The sequence below is a fragment of the Macaca thibetana genome, chromosome 20 (assembly GCF_024542745.1).
Source record: "Macaca thibetana thibetana isolate TM-01 chromosome 20, ASM2454274v1, whole genome shotgun sequence".
Lineage (NCBI taxonomy): Eukaryota > Metazoa > Chordata > Mammalia > Primates > Cercopithecidae > Macaca > Macaca thibetana.
The window spans coordinates 67,155,908-67,179,434 of NC_065597.1; the positions used below are offsets into that span (position 1 = coordinate 67,155,908).

Below are 23,527 nucleotides of genomic sequence, written 5' to 3' on the forward strand. Positions count from 1 at the left end.
TCAAGACACTTAATACACCAGGGGCTGCTCCCAAAGCTCCCATAATCAATTTTTGCTAATTTACCAATTCTGTGGCTCTGTGAGGGTGCTGGTAATTTCATATTTTACACACCCACAGAGGTTACGGTAATTGATTCAGTTCTAGAAAGTGCTGTAATGACTTTGAATGAACTTGAAAGGTTTTGCATTTGTTTTCAGAGGCTGTTAGAGAGAGTGATTCAGACTCTGCCACACGGGCACAATTTGTAAAGGTTGGACATGAAAACGACGGATTAGCTTTTCTCGGAGACAGCTATCTTCTTGTTATAACCTCCCTGCTCATGAGGCAGGCTGGGCTTGGCACTGAAACACTCGACTTCCTTTTTATCTGTATCTCGATGGTGGCGGAAATCATCTCTGAACATCTGAAGGGAAAAAAGGCAATTATTGAAAAATCCTCCTAGAATGACTTGGCTTTTTGAATTCAGTTTCTTTAACAAATACCCAAAAAGTAAGTTGGCAAAGATGAGAAGTTGTAAAAATTTCCTTCTCGACTTTGGCGCTTCTGAAACTATATATATTCAGCTTCACTTTGGCCCTGAGTGTCTCTTTTAAGCTGGTTAGGCCTGACTGTGAAGACAATGTCAGGAGGAGAAACCCGGAGCTCTGTTGTAGTGGCACCAGCAGCATGGTTATTGCCATTTTTAAGGAGTGTTTTCTATGGCCCTGAGACTGTGCTAAGCACTTTGTACAGTGAGAGCACTGAAGCTGAATGAATCCCTTTCAGGCGGCTCAACCCATTTTACAGATTATAAAATTGAGGCTCAGCAAGGTAAATGTGTGCAGGCTTCCCAGTCTGTCTGGTTACAATGCCTGTGCCTTTAACCACCCTCCTGTTCTGCTAGTCTACCAGCAGTGTGCTGGTAAATGTTTAACAACCAGCTTTCCGAAAACACAAACAAAAACAACGGAACTCTGATATGTAGCGTTTGTTTATTACTGTGGTGTAAATACTCCCACCACGGTTAATTTCAAGCTACTGATGTGATGCTGAGAAATACGGAAGAGTTATGCAAGTGAGGTAGGAGGTGGGACTTTACTCTGGACCAGACTGAAGAGTGGCTGAAACAGGGAAGAGGCAAAAGCACCTCTCCAGAAGGCATGCCCACCAGTGGCAGGTCAGTTGTTCATTGCCATGGCAACACCCAGAAGTTACCACCATTTTTCATAGCAACGACCGGGAAGTTGCCATCCTTTTTCTAGACATTTCTGAAAAACCTGCCCCTTCATTTGCATGTAATTAAAATTGGGTATAACTATGACTGCAGACCTGACCCTAGGCTGCTACTTTCAACACACTGCTTATGGGGTAGCCCTGCTCTGCAGGAGCGATCATGAGATTGTAACACGGCTGCTGCCTCATTAAAGCTAAGCTTTCTTCTACCACCATCTTGCTCTTGAATTCTTTCCTGAGTGAAGGCAAGAATCTCTGTGGGCTAAGCCCCGGTTTTGGGGCTCACCTGCCCTGCATTACATGGTCAGCTCTCACGCTGGTGTGATATCAACCCCATAAAGTTTCCTATGAATCATTTATCTATTAATAAACTCATCTTGCACTCCATTTTCTGATATGTGCCCAATATTGCAGCTCAGATTGCTTTTCCTTGTAGCCTCACTTTGTCGGAAGCTACCACTATGGCCCTGTCTTCTGATTCATTCCCAGGGTATAAACATCTTACTAGTCTTTTGTCCGGCACCCCTGCCGGAATGACCTTCACTCTGAGAACTGGGCTTTCACAGAACCTATTTCAGAAAGACAACAACGCCTCAGCCAGCTGCGGTGTTTGAGGGTGAGGTGTTCACTCATGATGGTGTGTGGGGACATTTTCAGTAACTGAGTGTCGAGAGGTGAACTTTAAGCCCACTCCAACACTCCCACGTTGGAGCCAACACGAGTGGGTGGAGAATGCACCAAGGGTTCTTAAAGTGGGCGAGAAACGACTTAGGGGAGCTGCCCGACTTCCGGGGTGGAGAAGGAGCCCCTCTCCAGGCTCAACAGGAACGGAGGCTCCGGAAGACATTGAGGAGTTTCTGTTCATCAGTGAGGGATGAGACTCTGGGTAAGACTCCCTGGAGTGCAATTAGACCATATAGAAAACATTCTCATCTGCGTCCTGATGACTGCTCTTGGGAGAAGGTGGCAGAGTCGAATATATAATGAGGAAATGAACCAATGAGAAAGAGTGAAACCTGAATCTCAAGGGAGGCTCATGAGTTCGATGGGAGATGATGGTGGCCGGGACTGGGGTGTGGGCAGTGCCCAGGGACAGTGGAGGAGGGGGAGTGCTGCTGAGGGGAGAGAAACCATCAAGGATGAAACAGCTCTGGCTGTGGGAAGAGATGGCAAATCTCTATCCACTGTTGAACACCAGGCAGTTGATGTGGCAGATTGAGAGAAGGGTGGTACTCAAGGCTGACTGAACACCCTGCATTAGGCTGGATACTTTATAGGTGTTGCTCTATTTCATCCTCATAAGAGTCCTTTCATGACAATTAAGCTGAGAACAGTTGCGATTGGGCACCCAGTTATATAACGGGTGTGGTTTGCAGTCAAGCCAGGATTTTCTGATTCCTCCTTCATTGCTGTCTGGTCTCACCCTGTAGAAGGCAACGCTTTCCTCCAAGCCCTTTCGTTCTTTCCTTGCTGGGCTATTTCTTCTCTGTCTTCAAGCTCCTGGCTTTTGAAGCTACTATTTCTTGAGTTCTTAATAAGCTAAAGCGCCTGACTGAAGGGTCTGCACCCAATGTTTCATTAAATACACACAGCAATGCAGTGGGGTGAGCGTTCACTCTTCCTACCACCGTTTTTCCCAATTAGAATTCTTATCTGTAGAGGGGTAGAATCACTTGTCCAAGGTCACCCTGTCAATATATGGCAGAGCTGGGCTACGAACTGTGATTGCATCTTGCCTGCTACTCTTCTGATGTGCAAAGTAAATATGTGCAGGCTTCCCAGTCTGTCTGCTTACAATGCTTGTGCCCTTAACCACCATCCTGTTCTGCTAGTTTACCAGTAGTGTGCTGGTAAATGTTTAACAACCAGTTTTCTGAAAACAAAAACGAAAACAACAAAACTCTGATTTGTAGCGTTTGTTTATTACTGTGGTGTAAATACTCCTACCACGGTTAATTTCAAGCTACTGATGTGATGCTGAGAAATAAGGAAGAGTTATGCAAGTGAGGTAGGAGGTTGGACTTTACTCTGAACCAGACTGAAGACTGGCTGAAACAGGGAAGAGGTAAAAGCACCTCTCCAGAAGACATGCCCGCCAGTGCCAGGTCAGTTGACCATTGCCATGGCAACACCCAGAAGTTACCACCCTTTTTCATAGCAACGACCGGGAATTTGCCATCCTTTTTCTAGACACTTCTGAAAAACCTGCCCCTTCCTTTGAGTGTAATTAAAATTGGGTATAACACATTTCAAGACCTTATCTAGGAAACAGCATTTGTGCAAGAGAAGAGTATGGTTTGATGGGGCCATTCTTTTTTTTTTTGAGACGGAGTCTCGCTCTGTTGCCCAGGCTGGAGTGCAGTGGCCTGATCTCAGCTCACTGCAACCTCCGCCTCCCGGGTTCATGCCATTCTCCTGCCTCAGCCTCCTGAGTAGCTGGGACTACAGGTGCCCGTCACCACGCCCGGCTAACTTTTTTTTTTGGTATTTTTAGTAGAGACGGGGTTTCACCGTGTTAGCCAGGATGCTCTCGATCTCCCGACCTCGTGATCCCCCTGCCTCGGCCTCCCAAAGTGCTGGGATTACAGGCTTGAGCCACTGCGCCCGGCCTGCTGGGGCCATTCTTTAAATGTTTTCCTGGTCCTGGCAGGCTGAGGCGGGAGGATTGCTTGAGCCTGGGAGGTCGAGGCTGCAGTGAGCTATGATTTCGCCACTGCACTCCAGCCTGGGCAACAGAGCAAGAGCTTGTCGCTAAAAAAAATAAAATAACTTTGTGGTCCAGAGCTCCATGGATGCACATGAACAGGCTCTTGTTTAATTGACAGCCTAGGAAGCTCTTTTTTTTTATTTTTTGGTCTTTTCCTGGGGATTTTCCTGCTGACACGGAGAAGATGCCTTCATCTTTGCCCTTTAGAGAAAATGTGACAAGTATCAGAAAATAACCGACAGTTGTTAATTCTCACATTCTAAACGCAAGGGTGAACGATTTAATTCCAGAGTTAGAGATAAGGCTCTAACTTCACATTTACAACCAGCAGCGAGGTCCTAGGATAACTGCATTTTTGTTTCCTAAGAAACAGGCTATGTTGATGGGAAAAGGCTGTATTGCAATGCTGTGTCCTTATTCCTCACCCATATGCCTCATAGGTTAAAATCCATTAACTGAGGTGAGATTTGCGTAAGTTACTTTATCCTGCTGGGCCTTGATTTTATTTTTTCATGTATGAAGTAAGTTTGATAGAGAAGAGAGAAAATAATTCCTCCTTTTCTGGGTTATTATGAACCTTGAGTGAGAAAGTAAGGTGAGCATGTGCAGAGAGCATGTTAAATGGCGATGTCACCCAGGTACAGTGTGGTAGTTAGGATATAGATGCTGGTGTCTGACAGGCCAAGGGTCTGAAGGCCAGCTCTGCCATTTACTAATGGAGCAACTTTGCAGAAGCGTTTTAGCCTTTCTTTCTCCTTTTTTTTCTTTTCTTTCTCTCTTTCTTTCTTTTTCTTTCTCTCCTTTCTTTCTCCCCTTTCTCTCCTTTCCCTCCCTCCCTCCCTCCCTCCCTCCCTCCCTTCCTTCCTTCCTCTCTGTCTCTCTTTTTTGAGACAGGGTCTCACTGTGTTGCCCAGGCTAGAGCACAATCATAGCTCATTGTAGCTTCAAACTCCTGGACTCAAGCAGTCCTCCCACTTCAGCCTTCTGAGTAGCTGGGACTACAGGTTACTCAGCTAATTTATTTTTGATACCTGGCTAATTTATTTTTTATGTTTCTAAAGATGGGGTCTAGCTATGTTACCCAGGCTGGTCTCAAATTCCTGGCCTCAAGTTATTTTCCCACCTCGGCCTCCCAAAATGCTAGGATTATAGGTGTGAGCCACTGTGTGTAGCCTGTTTTAGCGTTTCTGAGCCTCTGTTTCCTTATGTCTAAAAGAGAGATGTTAATGACACTGCCTTATAGGGTAGATGTGAGGATGACATGGGATAACGCATGGAAAATGCTCAACACACGGCCTGGTGTGTAGCAAACATTTAGTAAATGGCAACAACTGTTGTAACAGGGACCTTGTCAGTAGTCCATCAAGTGGCTTCAGTAGGAGCCAAGAGGCAGTGAGGGTGGGGACGAGGAAGGCGGGTTGGAATGTGGGGTAGGGGAGATCACTCCCCACTGGAGGAGTCCAGGAAGAGTCTGGGGACTTATATGGTTTGAGTTGGGTGCCAGGACCAGGAAAACATTTCAAGAATGGCCCCATCAAAAGTTGGGGATGAAAGGAACCCTATTGATCAGTTACGTTCTATGGACTCTTTGAGACACTTTCGTATATAAGACTTCCCTTAACCCTTGAACAAAACCAACAAGGTAGTGTCATTATCTCCATTTTACAGATGTGAAAATGGAGGTTCATGAAAGTGAACTGTATCAAGGGTAGAGTAGGTGATTGAACCCAAATCTCTCAGCTTCTTGGAACTTGGTGCTGTGTCCACTTTGTTCCAAAAGGGGGCTTTTGGGAGAAGCAATCAGAGAGGTCACCCACCATAGCTCCTGAAAATGCCGGTGGGCTGGTCCTCCTTCCACCCCCAGGGGATCCGAGGCAGCCCAGGGCCCCAGCTGCGTTTCTGATGACCACAAGGCCCCTTGCTTGGTTCATTCTGTCTCTCTGCATGCCCAGTCCCAGCAAGACGCCAGTGGCCTTCGCTAATGTTCCTGAACAGACCATTCCCAGACCCAGACAAGAGCCCAATTATCTCTGGCCAATCAAAGGCCAGCTCCCTGCTTGGGCCCCACATCTAAAGGCGATTTCTCTTTCTCAGGAGAGTCAGCCAGGGACCTGCGAGCCGCTGTGAAGGTAATTAAGAAAGTTTGGCTGTGGCAACCTCTCTCCCCCTCCTGCCATGGAAAGGAAGGGAGGGGCTCTGAGAGGAATGGGGGTGGCTTTTCTAGGCAGCTGCCTTCACTGAGCGCTGCGAGTCAAATAAGAGGAGATAAGACAGAAAAACGAGTCTGTCCATGTGCATTCATGGAGCTCTGGACCACAAAGTTATTTTATTTTTTTTAGCAACAAGTTTTGCTCTGTTGTCCAGGCTGGCGTGCAGTGGTATAATCATAGCTCACTGCAGCCTCAACCTCCCAGGCTCAAGCAATCCTCCCATCTCAGCCTCCTGAGTAGCTGGGATTACAGGTGCACATCAGCATGCCCAGCTATTTTTTAAAGTTCTTTATAGATACGGGGGTCTCCCTATGTTGTGCCAGCTGCTCTCGAGCTCCTGGCCTCAAGCGATTCTCCTGCCTTGGCCTCCTAAAGTGTTGGGATTACACGCATGAGCCACCGTGCTCTGCCCTCAAAGTTATTTTTCACGTGTCTTCAAAACAGGCTTGAGATGAGGATAAGCATGTCGTCCCCACCCAAATTGGCTAATGTAGTCATTAAGATAATAACTGTGGCTCCTTCTCCATCCACCATACCCAGGAACCATCTCTGCTTCTTCTCTTTTCTTTCCTATTCAAGTCCTGCTCCAGCAGCAAGCTTTATCAGCTCTGCCCCAAACAGACACACTGAATTGGATAATTTTCCTTTGTCTCTGATGTGCCTTAGTCTAAGCCACAGCCACCCCTTGTCCAGATCACCGTGATGGTTTCTTAATTCTGGACAATCCATTGGAAGTAAAAATTAGGTTACTTGTCACTGCCTTGTTTCAACCCAACAATGACTTCTCTTTGCTCTTTAAAAATGGATGCATGATAATGGTACATATTTAAGGGGTTCACGTGATATTTTGATGCAAGCATAAAATGCGTGATGATCAAGTTGGAGTATTTAGGACGTCCATCACCCCGAATGCCTGGGCAGGCTGATCGGCTGTCTGTGAGCTGACCCAAGCCTGTCTCTCTGACATCAGGTCCTCATCTTCCTCCGTCCAGCAATTGCCTGTTCCAGGCACTCTGGCCTTCGTCATGCTCCTTGAAAATGCCATATCTTAGGCCTGTGCACCGTCTGTTCCCCTCTGTCTAGACTTCTCTTACCCCGGCCTATTGTGTGGCTGGCTTCTTCCAGGCCTGATATCATCCTTATAAATAGGTCTTTCCTGAACACCCTTTCTTTTTTCCTTTTTTCAGATTTTTTTTTTTTTTGCTTACTTAAAAAATTATTATTATTTTTAACTGACAGATAATTGTACATATTTGTGGGGCACAGTGTGGTATTTCCATATATGTAGAGAAAACGTCAGGATCATGTTTAGAATATTCAAAACCTACTTTTCTAGCTATTTGAAAATATACGATAAATTATTGTTTATTATAGATACTTGATACTGAACTCCCTTTCTAAAGTAACAACCTGCCTGCACTCCCCAATAAACTGTGTTCCCATGCCCTCTTTATTGTCTTTATAACATTTATCATGGTCTGAAATTGTTTTATCTGTTGTTTGCTGCCTTATGGGTTGTCTCGTGGTTGTCACCACGAGAATAGGAGTTCCATGAAATTAGGAGCCTTTCTTGCTAGCTTTTCTTTTCTTTTCTTTTGAGACAGAGTCTCACGCTGTCACCCAGGCTAAAGTGCAGTGGTGTGATTTTGGCTCACTGCAATCTCTGCCTCCTGGGTTCAAGCGATTCCCTAACCTCAGCCTCTCGAGTAGCTGGGATTACTGGCGTGTGCCACCATGCCTGGCTTTTTAAAAATTTTTTTTAAATTTTTGGTAGAGATGGGGTTTCACCATGTTAGCCAGGCTGGTCTTGAACTCCTGATCTTAAGTGATCCACCCACCTCAGCTTCCCACAGTGCTGGGATTACAGGTGTGAGTCCCCGTGTCTGTCCACTTGGTTGCTTCTCATAGTATTGCCATCACCAAGAAGATGTGCTTGAAAAAACATTTGTCGAATGCATGAATGAATAGCAGATGTGAGGCCAAGTGGTTTTTAAACCGTGCCTTATTGTTCTCCCTGCAGTCCGATGAGTTGAGGACTATTTTCATTTCCATTTTACCAGGGAGGAAATGGAGACACTGAATATACAAATGAACAATGGCCAGACCATATATGACAACACATCTGTGACCTGGCACCTCTGTAGTCACCAGCCAAGGAATCAAAGCACAACCTCTGCAGAAATCAGCCCAATATGGTCAGGGTCAAAACTTGGTCAATAAACTGACAGCTTCCCTAATTTTTGTTCCTATTTCCAACTGAAGACCAACCAGAGAAAGCCAAATATGCCCTCTAACCAATCACATAAGATGACCACTTCTAATTATTCCCCTACCGCTTCCCAGTGTTGACAGCTTCTGATCAGGCAGACCTGAAGCCACCCCTTTTCTCCACGGTGACACTTTCCCACTCCTCTGTCTGCTTTTGAGTCTCTGCCAAATGCAAGTAATGGTGGCTGACTCCATTGCTACAGCAAGCTCCAAATAAATAGCCTTTGCTTGTTCATATGTGGACGGTCTTCATTTGTGTCCATAAAACTGAGTCTGTTCCATAAAAAGTAACGAGATTATGTCCTCTGCAGCAACATGGATGGAGCTGGAGGCCATTATCCTAAGCAAACTAACATAGGAACAGAAAACCAAATACTGCATGTTCCCACTTAAAAGAGGGAGCTAGACATTGAATACACATGGGCACAAAGAAGGAAACAACAGATACTGGGGCCTGCTTGAGGGTGGAGGGTGGGAGGAGGGTGAGGATCAAAAAACGACCTATCAAGTACTATGCTTATTACCTGGGTGACAAAATAACAGGTACCCCAAGCCTCTGTGACACACAATTTACTCATAACAGAGCTGCGCATGTACTCCTTGAGCCTAAAATAAAAGTTGAAAAAACAAACAAACAACCAAAGCTGCTCTGAAGGATTGATTGGTAACAGCTCAAGGGCACCCAGCTAAGGAAGGGCAGGACTAGGGCATGGGCTTGCGTGTTTGGCTCCATAGGCCCTCTGTGTTCACTGTGCCATGCTTTATTTCAAAGAGATTTCTCTCTCTCTCTACCCCAAACTATGGAACCAGTGGTGTGGCTCCAGAAATAAGAATATGTGGAAGTGGGGCAGGCAGAAGAAGGCATCTTGGAGGGCAACAGAGAGAAATAAAAAGAAGCAAAGGTTCCCAAGACGGTGGCAGGCAGCTTGGCACAGGCAGCTCAGTTGTGGGACTTCAATCTTCTTCCTTATTTCCAGTCCTCTTTCATTATTCATTTGGCAAAACAAACGCTAAATTTCATCAGGTTCAAGCCATGTTTCATCTCTGGGGCTGAAAAGGGGAGGCTGGGCCAGTTCTCACCCAACCATAAAGTCTAGGAGCCAGGGAAGGGCCCCAAGGGGGTCATAATCCCTGGGAGCAATGAGGTTACACAGCTGGATTTATTAATGTAGAGAGACCTCTGAAAAGGGGAATCTGTTGGGGTCATCTAGTATTAGCCCTAACTTCTTTTTGTAACTTAATTTTTTAAAAAATTTCCTTAGGTTATTGGGGAACAGGTGGTGTTTGGTTACATGAGTAAATTCGTTAGTGGTGATTTGTGACTCTCAATGATTGAGAGTCAATCATTGGCCTTTAGGTTGGTATTTGTCTAAAGGCGAGTATGGCAATGGAGAGATTTGTGGGAAAGGAGCAATCAGTACTCCCATTCATCTCAATGGAAGATAATAATAATATTAATGAATAGCCATACCAGGGTGCAGTGGAAAAATTTAAAGGTCTACAAATGGCAGCTCTTCAGGGATCACATCTTTTCTAACGGCCTCTCTCATAGTTGCCTGTTTGTGATGGGAAAAAGCAGAGACTGTCTGCCTCTTCCATTACCAGTAACCAGTTCCTAATTCCTCATCCTGTCATGCCAGGTGTAGGCGTATTTCAGGGACAGAATGTAGAGCCCTGAAATGCTGGCGGGCAAGGACTAGGGATGGGGACGGAAGGACCCCAATGGAGTCATAATTCCTTGGAGCAAGGAGTTTACACAGCTGGATTTATTAATGTAGAGAGAGCTCTGCAAAGGGGAATCTGTTGGGGTCATCTGGCATTAGCCCTAACTTCTTTTTTTTTAACTTAAATTTTTTATTTCCTTAGATTATTAGGGAACAGGTGTTTGGTTACATGAGTAAGTTATTTAGTGGTGATTTGTGGGATTTTGGTGCACCCATCACCCAAGCAGTATACCCTGCACACAATTTGTAGTCTCTTATCCCTCACCCCCTTCTCACTTTTTCACTCTGAGTCCTCAAAGTCCATTGTGTCATTCTTAGGCCTTTGCATCCTCATAGCTTAGCTCCCACTTAGGAGTGAGGACATGCGATGTTTGGTGTTCCATTCCTGAACTACTTCAGTTAGAATAATAGTCTCCAATCTCATCCAGGTTGCTGCAAATGCCATTAATTAATTCCCTTTTAGGAATGAGTAGTATTTCATTGTATATCTATATATTTCATCGTATATCTATACCACAGTTTATCCACTCACTGAATAGTATTCCATCATATATATATATATGTATGTATATATATAATATTACAGCTTCTTTATCCAAACTAACAAACACAGCCCTAACTTCTGATTATCGCAAAGCATTTTCCTTTGGGGAACTGCCCCTCCCTGGTTCCTAGTCTTTATGGTTGGATAAGAACTGACCGAGCCTCCCCTTTTCAGCCCCAGGGATGAAACATGACTTGAACCTGATGAATTTGCATGCATCACTCCTTGAGTCACTACAATTGGTACAGGGATGGTCAAAGAAGAGACCTTGAGGTTGTTAAATTAAAGGTTTGGAGAAGGCAAGCAATGAGAAATAAGAATGACCATGGTGAATTCGTGGGTTAGAGGTATTCCTCTTCCTTTATGTCTTACTGGACAGTCACTTTATCAACAACTTTTGGTTCAGCCTCCCAGATTATCAGCTTGGCTATTCTAACTGGCAGATTATTCAATCTTTTATTTATCTACCTTCTCAGGGTACATTTCCATGGCACGGTGCTGGGTAGATATTAGTTGAATGCACGAATGGAGGCTGGGTGTTACCTCCTACGCGCTATGCCTACAAATCAGGTTGCTCTCTTCATATGGATGGTGGTACTTACCCATGGTTTATCATGGTGGTTAAAATAGCCTAGGTGTGGCTAATCGAGTAGAAAGTGACAACCTCAGGGAGAATCTCACAATTCTACTATTATAGAAAAACAAGGCCAGGCATTGTGACTCATGCCTGTAATCCCAGCACTTTGGGAGACTGAGGTGGGCAGATTACTTGAGGCCAGGAGTTTGAGACCAGCCTGGACAACTTGATGAAACCCCAGCTCTACAAAACGTACAAAAATTAGCATGGACATAGCCTGTGTCTGTGATCTCAGCTACTGGGAGGTTGAGTGAGGTAGGAGGATTGCTTGAGCCCAGGAGGCAGAAGCTGTAGTGAGCCATGATAGCACCATTACACTCCAGCCTGGGTGACCTTGCCAAGAAAAAAAAAGAGAGAAACTAGTTATGGAAATGACAATATTTAGTATTATTTGCATGAAACAAAGTAAGAAATAGATTGGTCATGAAATAAAAAATGCAGTGAAATTTAAAGAAATATTACATTTAGGTATATATTGCAGCTTTCTTCTTAATACCCATTGCTATTTACCCCAGTCTCCGGCTTATACTATCACAGACTGGAGTTTAAAACTTACATTGACTTAGGTTCCAGGACAATGTTTCTCAAAGGGTGGTCCATGAACCACCTGCACTGAACAAATTGAACTGGGATCTCTAGGGTGAGGCAAGAACCTACGTTTGAAAGACACTCCTAGGTGAGCTTATGCACGAGAATCCCTGGGAACAATGTTCTGAATTCATTCCTGAACGGGCATTATGGTGCGTGTTTCTCATGGCCATGCATATCTGAACTCAGTGTGATTCTGTATTATCAAGGGGAAAGGGTGGAGGAGAAAGACAAACACAACCTCTCTTAGAACAAGGCAAACAGATGAGCTCATAAAGCAAGGTGCTATGGGAAAGCATGAAAGGTGAGATGAATTCTGCCTCAAAGGACTTTAATGAGGATTAAAGAAGAAAGGTGGGTTTAGAGTGAGATTTGCAGGATATTGAGGTCATGTGGTGTGGAAAAGGAGTCCCCAAAGGAAAAAAAAAGGAGGAATGGGTTATAAGATCTGGGCAAAAAGGAATGTGTAACACCACAGTCTGCTCCACAGGCTGCAGAAATAGCTTGAGTAAGGGACGATGATAAAAACAGACAAACGTGGACTATGTTTTTTTAGTATTGAATGTGTGGCAGGAGCATTGCAAATATCAAGAATAGAGGGATAAAGCTGGAATTGTGGACAGGAACAGTAAAGATCCTGAACATCATGCTGGCAATGGAAAGCTATTTGTTAAATACATAACATCAAATTTGCCATTTTAACCACTTTTAAGTGTCCAGCTCAGTGGCATTAAGCAAATTCAGATTGTTGTACAACCATCACCACCATCCATCTAAAACTCTGCACCCATTCAACATGAACTCCCCATTCTCTCTCCTCCCAGGCCCTGGTAACCTTTATTTTACCTTCTGTCTCCACAAATTTGACTATTCTAGATACCTCATATAAGCAAATTATACAATATTTGTCCTTTTGCGTCTGGCTTGTTTCATTTAGCATAATGTCTTGGGAAGTTTCATTCATGTAGCAAGTATCTGACTTTCCTTTATTTATTTATTTATTTATTTTATTTTATTTTTAATTTTTATTTTTGAGATGGAATCTCGCTCTGTTGCCCAGGCTGGAGTGCAGTGGCACAATCTCAGCTCACTGCAACTTTTGCCTCCTGCTTCAGTCTCCTGAGTAGCTGGGACTACAGGCACGTGCCACCATACCCAGCTAATCTTTTTCTGTGTTTTTAGTAGAGACAGGGTTTCATCGTGTTAGCCAGGATGGTCTCAATCTCTTGACCTCATGATCCGCCCACCTTGGCCTCCCAAAGTGCTGGGATTACAGGTGTGAGCCACCGCGCCCGGCCCAACTTCCCTTTATTTTTAAGGCTAAATAGTATTCCTTTGTAGATGCATACAAAACATTTTTTAAATCCACTCATCCATTGATGGACATTTGGTTTCTCATTTAATGTTTTTGAAACAAGGACTGTTAACATCTGGGAATTGATGGAGAAATAGGTATTAGGCAGGTTTTTTGTTTTGTTTTGGTTTGTTTTTTTGAGACAGGGTCTCACTCTGTTGTCCATGCCGGAGTGCAGTGGAGCCATCTCAGCTCACTGCACCCTCCACCTCCTGGGCTCAAGCAATCCTCCCACCTCATCCTCCTGAGTAGCAGGGACTACAGGTGTGCCTCATCACTTCTGGCTAATTCAAAACATTTTTTTTTTTTCATAGAGACAGGCTTTCACAATATCTCCCAGGCTGGTCTTGAACTCATGAGCTCAAGCGATCCTCCTAAGGGGGTAGGTATTTAGAATGAGGAAGGTACTGCAAGGTCTTCTTTGTGGCCAGACGAAGACTCTGGGCTCTGGCTAACCAAAAGAGATAAATATCAACTAGTAATGACTGCATGGCTACTGTGTTGAAAAATCCCCGTGATTGATTAGCTATGCCTTCCACACTCATGGAGGGAGGAGTGACACCTGCCAGGTATGTGCATTCCTGGTCTAAATTGTTTGAACTTGGGTTATCTTCATAGCCCCACTGGGGAAAGAGGTAGCATCTCTAACCCTTTAACCAGAGACAAGGGAGGATCTTGGCAGTGTCTGAAGGGTCATTTCCAGCTTCCGATTATAGCTCTGGCTTAAGAGGCATGAACAATTCAGCCTCCGCCCTTGGCAATATCTCGAACTGAAGAATCAATGGTTTTTTTATTTTGTTTTCTCTTTCCTCTGCTGAATCATCAGTGGTGAGAATGATGATGAGTGGTGAGAGTGCTGGGATTCTTGATCACAGGAATCTGGGTGAGTTCTTCTTCCAGAAAATAAGCATCTGCTTTTTGACCCAAAACTTGTATCAAAGTGAACTTTCTGGGACGGGATGCTTTTGAAAAGCAGGGAGTTTTCATTTGTGCCTGTCACCCCAAGCTATGTTGATTCATTCATTCATTTGTAATGGGCTTCCCCGATTTTTCTAGCAATTCTTCTCTCTTTTTCTGTGGTGACAGTGCTTTGCTTTTCCCCAGGGGAAGTGCTGCTCTTCTATTCTCTCTGGCCTCAGTGGGGCTTTCCATCAAGGTGTCCTGCCCAGTTCCAGCTCCCAGCCACAAAGATGGTTCCAGGATGAAGACTGGCCAGTCAGAGTTTTTTACATCCCTGGCCCCAGAGAGTGATTCAGGGAGAAAATCATGTCCCAAACATGTCCTTTGAGAGTTTACACTCATGCATGGCAAAAGTAGAGATCTTTCACTTAGGTCAGGGATTGGCAAACTTTTTTTCTGTAAAGGGCCGGATGGTAAATATTTTAGGCTTTTTGGGCTATTCAGTCTGTGTTGCAGCTACTCAATGCTGCTGCCTCTAGTGTAAAAGTATCCATAGACTATAGATACTTCAATGAATGGGTGTGGCTGTATTCTAATAAAACTTTATTTACAAAAATGAGCAACGGGCCTCATTTGACCCATTGGGAATCCTTGTCTTAAACTAAAACCATTGGAATGTAGGAATCTAGGACCTACCTCATGAAGAGAGCCATCTTGAAATGAACTCAGGGGAAAAATTAAGAGAGAATGAGCTTGGACAACAGTCGCTGACTCCTGGATTTAGCCATGCCTGAAGGCAGCTGCCCCTTGGACAAGCCAGTTACGTCATCCAACATGATCTTTTACTGCTGGTGGTAATTTGATACGGGTTCTTTCATTAAAGAGAGTCCTGGCTCCTCCAGGGACCTCTCCAGCCATCTGGTCTGGGAGTCTTAAAATTGTACAATGAACTGGAAAGGCCCATCAACAACCAAGCAGGAAGAGGACAGGGACTTTTCAAAATCTGAGTTCAGAGGCCTCCACTGAACTTTCCCATTGGCCAGAAGCAGGGAGGCTGATCTTGTCCACCTATCCCCTGCCCCCACCCAAGTCCTATATATTCTTTCAACCATTTATTGAGTGCCTAGTATTTGCCAGTCCCTGTGGCTTGACCTAGAAGGAAGGGAAGAATGGACACATGTTCCATTGTATAGCACATGCCCAGTGTGTGTGCTGTGGGCACCTGCACACCATATTTCATGCCATCCTTCCAGCAGCCCGAAGAAATAGGATTGTTATTTCTATCTTGCACATAAGAAATCATCAGCAATAGAGCTGAAGAGGGTTAAGTGATTTGCTCAAAGTAACGCAGATAGAAAGTGACGGATCTAGGATATAAACCCAGCTCTGGAAGTTCAATCCATTTACCCCACCAATACCATTGCTGTCTTCCCTAAGAAAAGGCCGAGAGTGCCGGCTCTGGTCCTTGTCATAGAAAAAGCACATTTATAATAAGCCTGCATCTTACACGGATGAGGAAAAGAGTGAAGGAAAGTCAACGGCACCTGTCACCTGGCTCACCGGGAGCATTATAAACAAGCGTGGGCCCGTTAGCTGTAAATACAGACCGGCTATTCTTTCAAGTAAATTGGTAGTGCTGTATTAGAAAATCTCTCTCTGCAAAATGCTAGCAATGCAGTGGTGCTTAAATTTTATGTATGCAAGATGATGACTAGATATATAAAATGGGAAGAAAAAAAATCTGCAACTGACAAGAGTTGGATACATAATTATTATTTTTTCCCCTCTCTCCCAGTTTCTTTCCCAAACAGTTCTGGAGCGAGAGTTTCCTTATGGAGAAAGTTAACAATAAAACTGCTGACTGTAAGTGGGTACAGGGCACTGTATGTTTCTCAGCATGTGGGGATGCTGAGAAACTGGCAATCTCTGCTTTTCTGGAGAAGAATCAAAGACTTTTGTCACTGGTAACATTGCAGCCTATTTAAAAATAGTGATGGTTCTTACCAAATGGATGGAGTCTGTCTTTGTCGTCCAGGCTGGAATGCAGTTGCACAATCTCAGCTCACTGCAACCTCTGCCACCTGGGCTCAAGCGATTCTTCTGCCTCAGCCTCTAGAGTGCTGGGATTACAGGTGCCCCCCGCCACACTCAGCTAATTTTTGTATTCGTAGTAAAGATAGGGTTTCATTATGTTGGCCAGGCTGGTCTTGAACTCCTGACCTCAAGTGATCTGCCTGCCTCGGCCTCCCAAAGTGCTGGAATTACAGGTGTGAGCCACTGTGTCGGTCCTGTTAATTGATATTGATGCTACCTCCTTCCACTCCAAAGATGCCACTTGCAGACATGCATAAATAGTCAGTTTTCAGAGTCCACTTGTGAGATAAGGTTTTGATGGGGACATGAGGGGCTCTTCTCAGACCACGCCCACTGCAGTGCCTGGATCAGGAAGAGCCTTGGGTTCTTCAACGAATGAATCATGCTTGTGTACAAGGTCAGCCTGGTCAAACCCTCATTTTCATGAGCAACCGCAAATGTCCTGTCTTATCAGGATCCCAGCGAGGGAATAAGCAATAATGGTAGCAGTTTTACTCTTGACTGCTGCTTTGCAAAATCACCATTTCATCTCACCTTGTCCTTCCCTCTCCTTGTCTTTCTGTCTTCCCCTCTGTTCTGCAGAGCCAGCCTCTCCCGTTTGCTCTTAAAATTAAAAGGGACTAGCAAATGGCTAGGCAGCCTTGACACACTCTTGCAGCATCAAACACTCTGGTTGGTTTGGGGCTGCTTCTGCCAGGGGCAATCAGCCCTGAAAGTTCGAAACAGTTGTCTAACAGGAAGTTTCAGGCCTCACCATCTGTGGGCTGGGGCACTGCTGTTGAGAATAATGTCAGGCAGCCTGCGCCATCTTCAGATTCAGCAGAAAAAGAAAACACAATAAAGATATTTTCATTTGCAGAAATAAAAAGAGATCAGCTTCAGGCTGTGAACTGGTGCAGCATCTGAGCAAATCTAACAAGATGAGTTCATCTTGAAGGAATAGAGGGAAGCTATTTAGAGTGTTAGCTCTGAAGTTGGGTGAGAATCCTAGCTCCACCATATTGAGACTCTTACTGAAACTCTAATACTTGTTTTTCCCATCTGTGAAATGGGTTATTCGGTCCTTAGCCCATAGCAGAGAGGAATCCATTTCTGAGAATGGTTTTATGGCCCTCTTGGGGTGAGAGGCTAGAGGAGGGTGAACCCTTGAGTGAAGCTGCTGGAGGCACCATATCGGTATAGACTCTGTCAATATTTGCTGCAAAGAAACTCACAATGTTTGTAAAGTTTGTAAAATCAAAAACTGATTTTGAAAAGACCTATATATTCCACATCTTTCAGTTGAAGAAACTCTGGGTTTGTGACCTTGTGCAAATCGCTTTAATATCTCCATGCCTCACTTTTCTTAAACGTAAAATGGAAGTTACTAGTGCTTATCTCATAAAATTGTGTGGATTTGGCCGGGCGCGGTGGTTCATGTCTGTAATCCCAGAACTTTGGGAGGCCGAGGCGGGCGGATCATGAGGTCAGGATATCGAGACCATCTGACCAACATGGTGAAACCCTGTCTCTACTAAAAATACAATTAGCCAGGCGTGGTGGCATGTGCCTCTAATCCTAGCTACTGGGGAGGCTGAGGCAGGAGAATCGCTTGAACCCAGGAGGCAGAGGTTGCAGTGAGCCAAGATTGGGCACTACTGCACCCCAGCCTGGTCGACAGAGCAAGATTCCGTCTAAAAAAAAAATTATGTGGATTTAATGAGTCAAGACAAATGAAACACTTAGATTAGTGCCTGACATACAGTATGTGCCTAATAAATTAGATATGGTTGTTAGATTATCATCGGTACTCTTGTTTGCAAATGGCCAGCCTGACTGGATTCATCTAGGGCAACAGATGGTGTGTGGATTATGGGCATAGTAACCCAACTACGGACAGGATGGAAATACAGCAAGAGAGGGGTTCTCTTTCTCCTCCTACCTCTCAGCTTTCTTCTATATTCCTGCCAAGCATTTATTTTGTCTTTCTGAGAATGGCTTTCATTAGCCCCCATGGCCACCAATAGGTAAAAGTTAGACTTTTCTTAGGTTTTCCACCAGAGAGGGCAGTATCCCACTTCCAGGCCCAGGTAGAAAAATCCTGGGGAAGAGGAATGATTGGGTTGGCTTCTACCACGTTCCTGCCTCTTAGACCAATCACTGTGGCCAGGGTGGTGAGGTCCTATGATTGGCTGAGTTTTAATCACATGACTGTTGGACGTGGTATAATTGGCTCAGTTTTAATCACATGACTAAGGTCCCATGATGGGCTCAGATTCAATCGCATGACTTTTCTCGGGGACTGTATGTATGATTGATATGAAAGAAAGAGCATTTCCCCAAAGAAAGGACATGCGGGACAGACAGAGGAATGGATGTCTGTTATAGTAGAAGAAGAGCCCAGCATATTTTCTAGCATGCAGCAGGACCTCAGCAGATCAGCCTTCATCTGTTAGTCCCAGCCTTAAGGGTCCTTCTCTGTAAAATGGGCATCTCCTATTACTACTAGTGAGGATGAAATAACATACTTTAGTACCTAGTAGTGCAGAAACGTATTAGGTGCTTTGTGAATTTCTTTGTCCTTCCCCTTTCTACAGCCAGAGATGTAGGAAGACCACCATATGAATAACTCAAATTATACACTGCTGGTGGGCATGTAAATTAGTTCGGCTGCTGTGGAAGGCAGTTTGGCGATTTCTCAAAGAACTAAAAATAGAACTACAGTTGGATTCAAGAATCCTATTACTGGGTATATACCCACAGGATCACAAATCATCCTGCCAAAAAGATATATATTCTTGTATGTTCATCACAGCATTATTCACACAGCAAAGATGTGGAATCAACCTAGATGTCCATCAGTGGTGGGCTGGATAAAGAAAATGTGGTGCATATACACCATGGAATACCATGCAGCCATGAAAAAGAACGAAATCATGCCTTTTGCGGCAACATGGATGCAGCCGGAGGTCATTCCCCCAAGCAAATCAATGCAGAAACAACATCAAATACCACATGCTCTCACTTATAAGTGGAAGCTACACATCGGGTGCACATGGACATAAAGATGAGAACGACAGGCACTGGGGACTACCAGAGTGGGAAGGGATGGAGGGGGTAAACGCTGACAAACTAGGTTGGGTACTATCTACGCTCATTACCTGGGTGATGAGTTCAGCCATACCCCAAACCTCAGCATCATACAATATACCCAGGTAACAAACCTGCACATGTACCCCCTGAAACGAAATTAAAAAGTGAAAAAGAAAAAATACCCAAAGCTTCTGAAGGAAATGTGCTTGAGAGCTGCCTCCCTGCACGACCCCAGAAACTCCAAAGCAAATGTAAGTTGAGAAACACTGCACTTACCACTTAGTAATTAGGCCGTGATTGTTGTTTATCTGTGCGCTGTACTGTAACTCCCTCTGCCTGAGGCTGGTGCTGGAGCTCGGAAAATACAATTTCCTCCAAACTAATTTAGTTTTAAGAGGAAAATGAAAGTTTAAAGTAGTTTAATGTTTCAGCAAAACCATAATGGCTGGGGAAGATTGGACGATGTGAACCAATAAAGCACCCTAATTCTGATAATAACTCAAGGCTTAACTCTTCCCACATCAAAACCTATCCTGAAGCTGACACTTGGCACGGGACAACATGGCTTCAGCCGATGGTTGAGCAGTCATTCTTCTTTATTTATTTTAATTTATTTATTTTTAATCAACAGCATCACTTTTGACTTTAGTAGAGTCGTAAAGACACAGCTGTTAATATCATTTATGGAGCCCTGTAGTTACACCTTTAGAGACGACCTCAGGATTTATTCGTTTCCATCTGCAAGTTTTCCCCAGACCTAGGGTTCTCAGGAGGAGTCCCATCCTCGGGCTGAACATGTAAGATAGTTGTTGAAAATCCCCGAGTCAAAACATTAGTTCTAAAACTTGAAACCTCTGAGAGTCTCAGTTTCTCATGTACAAAATAGGCAGAAAGAGAAGGAATTTGTAGGGTTGTTGTGAGAATTAAATGGGATAGTGGTGATACTAGGCACTTGGCCAATAAGAGTGAAGCGGTGGGTTGTGGGGGAGAGAGAGAGAGAGAGTAAGAGAGAAGGGAGAGCAGGAGGGAGAACTAAGAACACAGCATCCATTCTTTTGCTACACATTTTTATTATTTTTTCAACTTTTATTTTAGATTCAGGGGGTATATATGCAGGTTTTGTTTGTTTTTAACCTGGTATATTGTGTGATGCTGAGGTTTAGTGTGTGATTGAATCCATAACCCAGGTAGTAAGCACAGTATCCAATAGTTAGTTTTTCTAAACCTTGTCCCCCCTGTTCTCCCTACTCTAGTGGTGTGCAGTGGCTATTGTTCCCATTTTTATGTCCATGGGTACCCAATATTTAGCTCCCACATATAAGTCAAAACATCTGGTATTTGGTTTTCTGTTCTTGTGTTAATTTGCTTAGGATAATTGCCTCCACCTACATTCATATTTCTGCAAAGGACATGATTTTTGCTTTTTTTTTTTTTTGTGGCTGCATAGTATTCCATGGTACACATTTTCTTTATCCAGCCCATCATGCATGGGCCCCTAGGTTGATTTCATTGCTATTGTGTATTGTCTTTGCTATTGTGAATACTGCTTTGATGACTGTGTTAGTGTACGTGTCTGTTTGGTAGAAAGATTTATTTTCCTTTGGGTATATACCCAATAATGGGGTTGCTGGGCTGAATGGTTGTTCTAAGTTCCTTGAGAACTCTCCAAAGTGCTTTCCGCAAACAACTAATTTACATTTTCATCAACAGAGGTTAAGTCTTCCCTTTTCTCCACAGCCCCACCAGCATCTGCATTTTTTGACTTTTTAATAATAGCCATTACGATTGGTGTCAGTTGATGTTTCATTGTGGTTTTGATTTTTTGCCACACTCCATGGCTGGCATTATCACAGTACCTGAAGATCCGTGAAGCCACAGAACATGGAACCTGACTCAAAGAGTTTCCGGTCTCACTGGGGATATAAGCAAGCAATCAGAGGATCTCAGTCCTTCAGTGCTCAGTGCTGCAGTGTTCTCATTTCTAAAATGGGAATAATCCTGGAACCAGTTTCGTAGGGTTGTTGGTGGATTCAACGTGTCAAGCTTTTAGAAGAGGCTCTGGCATATAATTAGTGCTCAGGGCATATTGTTGGCTTTTTATTTTCTTACAGGAAGGCAATTTATTAACAGAAAAATATTTTGAGGATTTCTGTCCACAGACGGCAACCACAGTGACCCCCCCTTCCTGTGAGTGCTGTCAGAGGGGACTGGAGTGACGTATTCATTCTGCCAGATCTTCATACCTGAGCAGGCAAGGGGCTCTGAGGGACATCTGGGCCCCAGGTCCAGGGGTCTTGTTCTTATTTCCTCCTGTGGCCCGGAATTTCATGTGTAGGGCAGAGATGCCCCGCTCCTTGCACCTCTGGGCTACATCCTGGGTGGCCAGCATGGCAGCATATGGTGAGGATTCATCTGGGCCTGCCTTCACCTTCATCCCACCAGTAACAAGACAAAGGGTTTCTTTACCAGAAAGATCTAAAAGAACAAAAATCATGCCCTTTGCAGCAAATGGATGCAAGTGGAGGCTGCATCTTCCAGCCATGGACAAAAGTGACATGGACCAAAGTGTCAATGAAGGATGCAAAAATTTGACAGACACCAAATACATTCTCTCTCCTACACCCACCTGAGGTCCAAGGCTGATGATTTGCTCTTCCTTTTTTTCTTTCCCTTTCGAGGTGCCATTTCTACATGTCATCTCCCACTTGCTGGATTTTAAGACTGACAGTTCGCAAATGCTCCACATTGACAAGGGTGACCTAGAACTGGCAAATGTCTTAGATGGCCGTTTTCTGAGAATCTCCAGTTCATGGGGCTGGCAGTGTTCAGCATTCAGAATTTCCTTATATACCAATGCTTGCATCGCTGATCTTGGTTTTGTGTTTTTTAAGTATGTTTACGCATTGATACTGAGAAAACTTCCTTGTGATGATGTGACAAAACTGATTATTATCAAACTTAAAGTATAAAACTTCTACTCCCCCCAGTTAACCACTGTTCTGGTTTCTTTCACTATGTATTAATTTTGCCTCTTTTAGAATTTAATGTAAATGGGATCATGGAGTATGTCTTCTTTTGAGAAAGGCTGATCCCCAGCAAGGTATCTTTGATGCTTATCTGTGTTATGTGATTTGCATTACATGTATCAAACTTTTTATTGCTGAATACTATTCCTTCCTTTCTCAGGGAGAGTGCTACTGGTCTTGGATTTGAGGACCTGGGAATCCATGCCTCTGAACTCTGGTGACCCTTCTAACAGCTCTCAACTCCACCTGGTGGCAGAGAGGTAGGAGAGAGTATGTGTGGGCTTTGGTTCTTGCAGATCTGAGTGACTCTTGTCTCTGCTACTCACCAGTTGTGTGACTCATCATGTTATTAATATATAAGTCCATCCTCAGTTTTTTCACCTGTGAAATAAGCAGGTTGGTACTTAGTGTATGGGTCATTGTCAAGGGTAAGTGAAATAATTTCCACTGTGGCTACTCAAGTCCAAGCTTCTATTATCTTTTGCTGGGGCAACTACCATGGTTTTTATGCTTACTCCTTTGTGCTTTATTATCAGTCTATTGCCCATACAGTATTTATAGCAATGATTAGTAATGTAGATCAGATCCCATCTTTCTTCTCAAAAACTTCCAATGACTTCCCATCACATCAATTGATTGATTTACAGACAGGGTCTCACTCTGCCACCCAGGCTGGAATGCAGTGGTGCAATCACAGGTTGCTGCAGCCTTGACCTCCTGGGCTCAAGTGATCCTCCCATCTCAGCCTCCTGAGTATCTGGGACCACAGCCATGCACCACCATGCTTGGTTAAGTAAAGAACATTGCTTTTTTTAAGAGACAGGGTCTCACTATGTTGCCCAGGCTGGTCTTGAACTCCCGGTCTCAAGTGATCATCCTGCCTTGGCCTCCCAAAGTGCTGGGATTAGAGGCATGAGTAACTGCACCCAGTCCCCGTTGCATTTAAATAATATCCAAGCTCTTTACCTTGGCCTGCCAGGCCCTTCGTCATCTGGCCCGTGCCCTTCTCTCCAACCATATTTCCTGACTCTTCTTCACCATGATGTCCCAGCTGCATTGACCTTCTTTCTGTTCTTTAAAGCTCTGAGCCTGCTTCCAACCTCAGGGTGTCGCTCCTGCATAGAATCCATATTCCCTAGATCTTTGTAAAATTAGCTTTTTATCTGGTGTCAGGTCAAGTGTCTCCTCTT

At 44.2% G+C, this 23,527-nt stretch overlaps 1 pseudogene; it reads right to left on the reverse strand.

Annotated features, from left to right (window-relative positions):
- Positions 1-272: 272 nt before the first annotated feature.
- LOC126944143 (40S ribosomal protein S14-like) lies at positions 273-22,174 on the reverse strand (annotated as a pseudogene).
- Between the last annotated feature and the right edge of the window lie 1,353 nt (positions 22,175-23,527).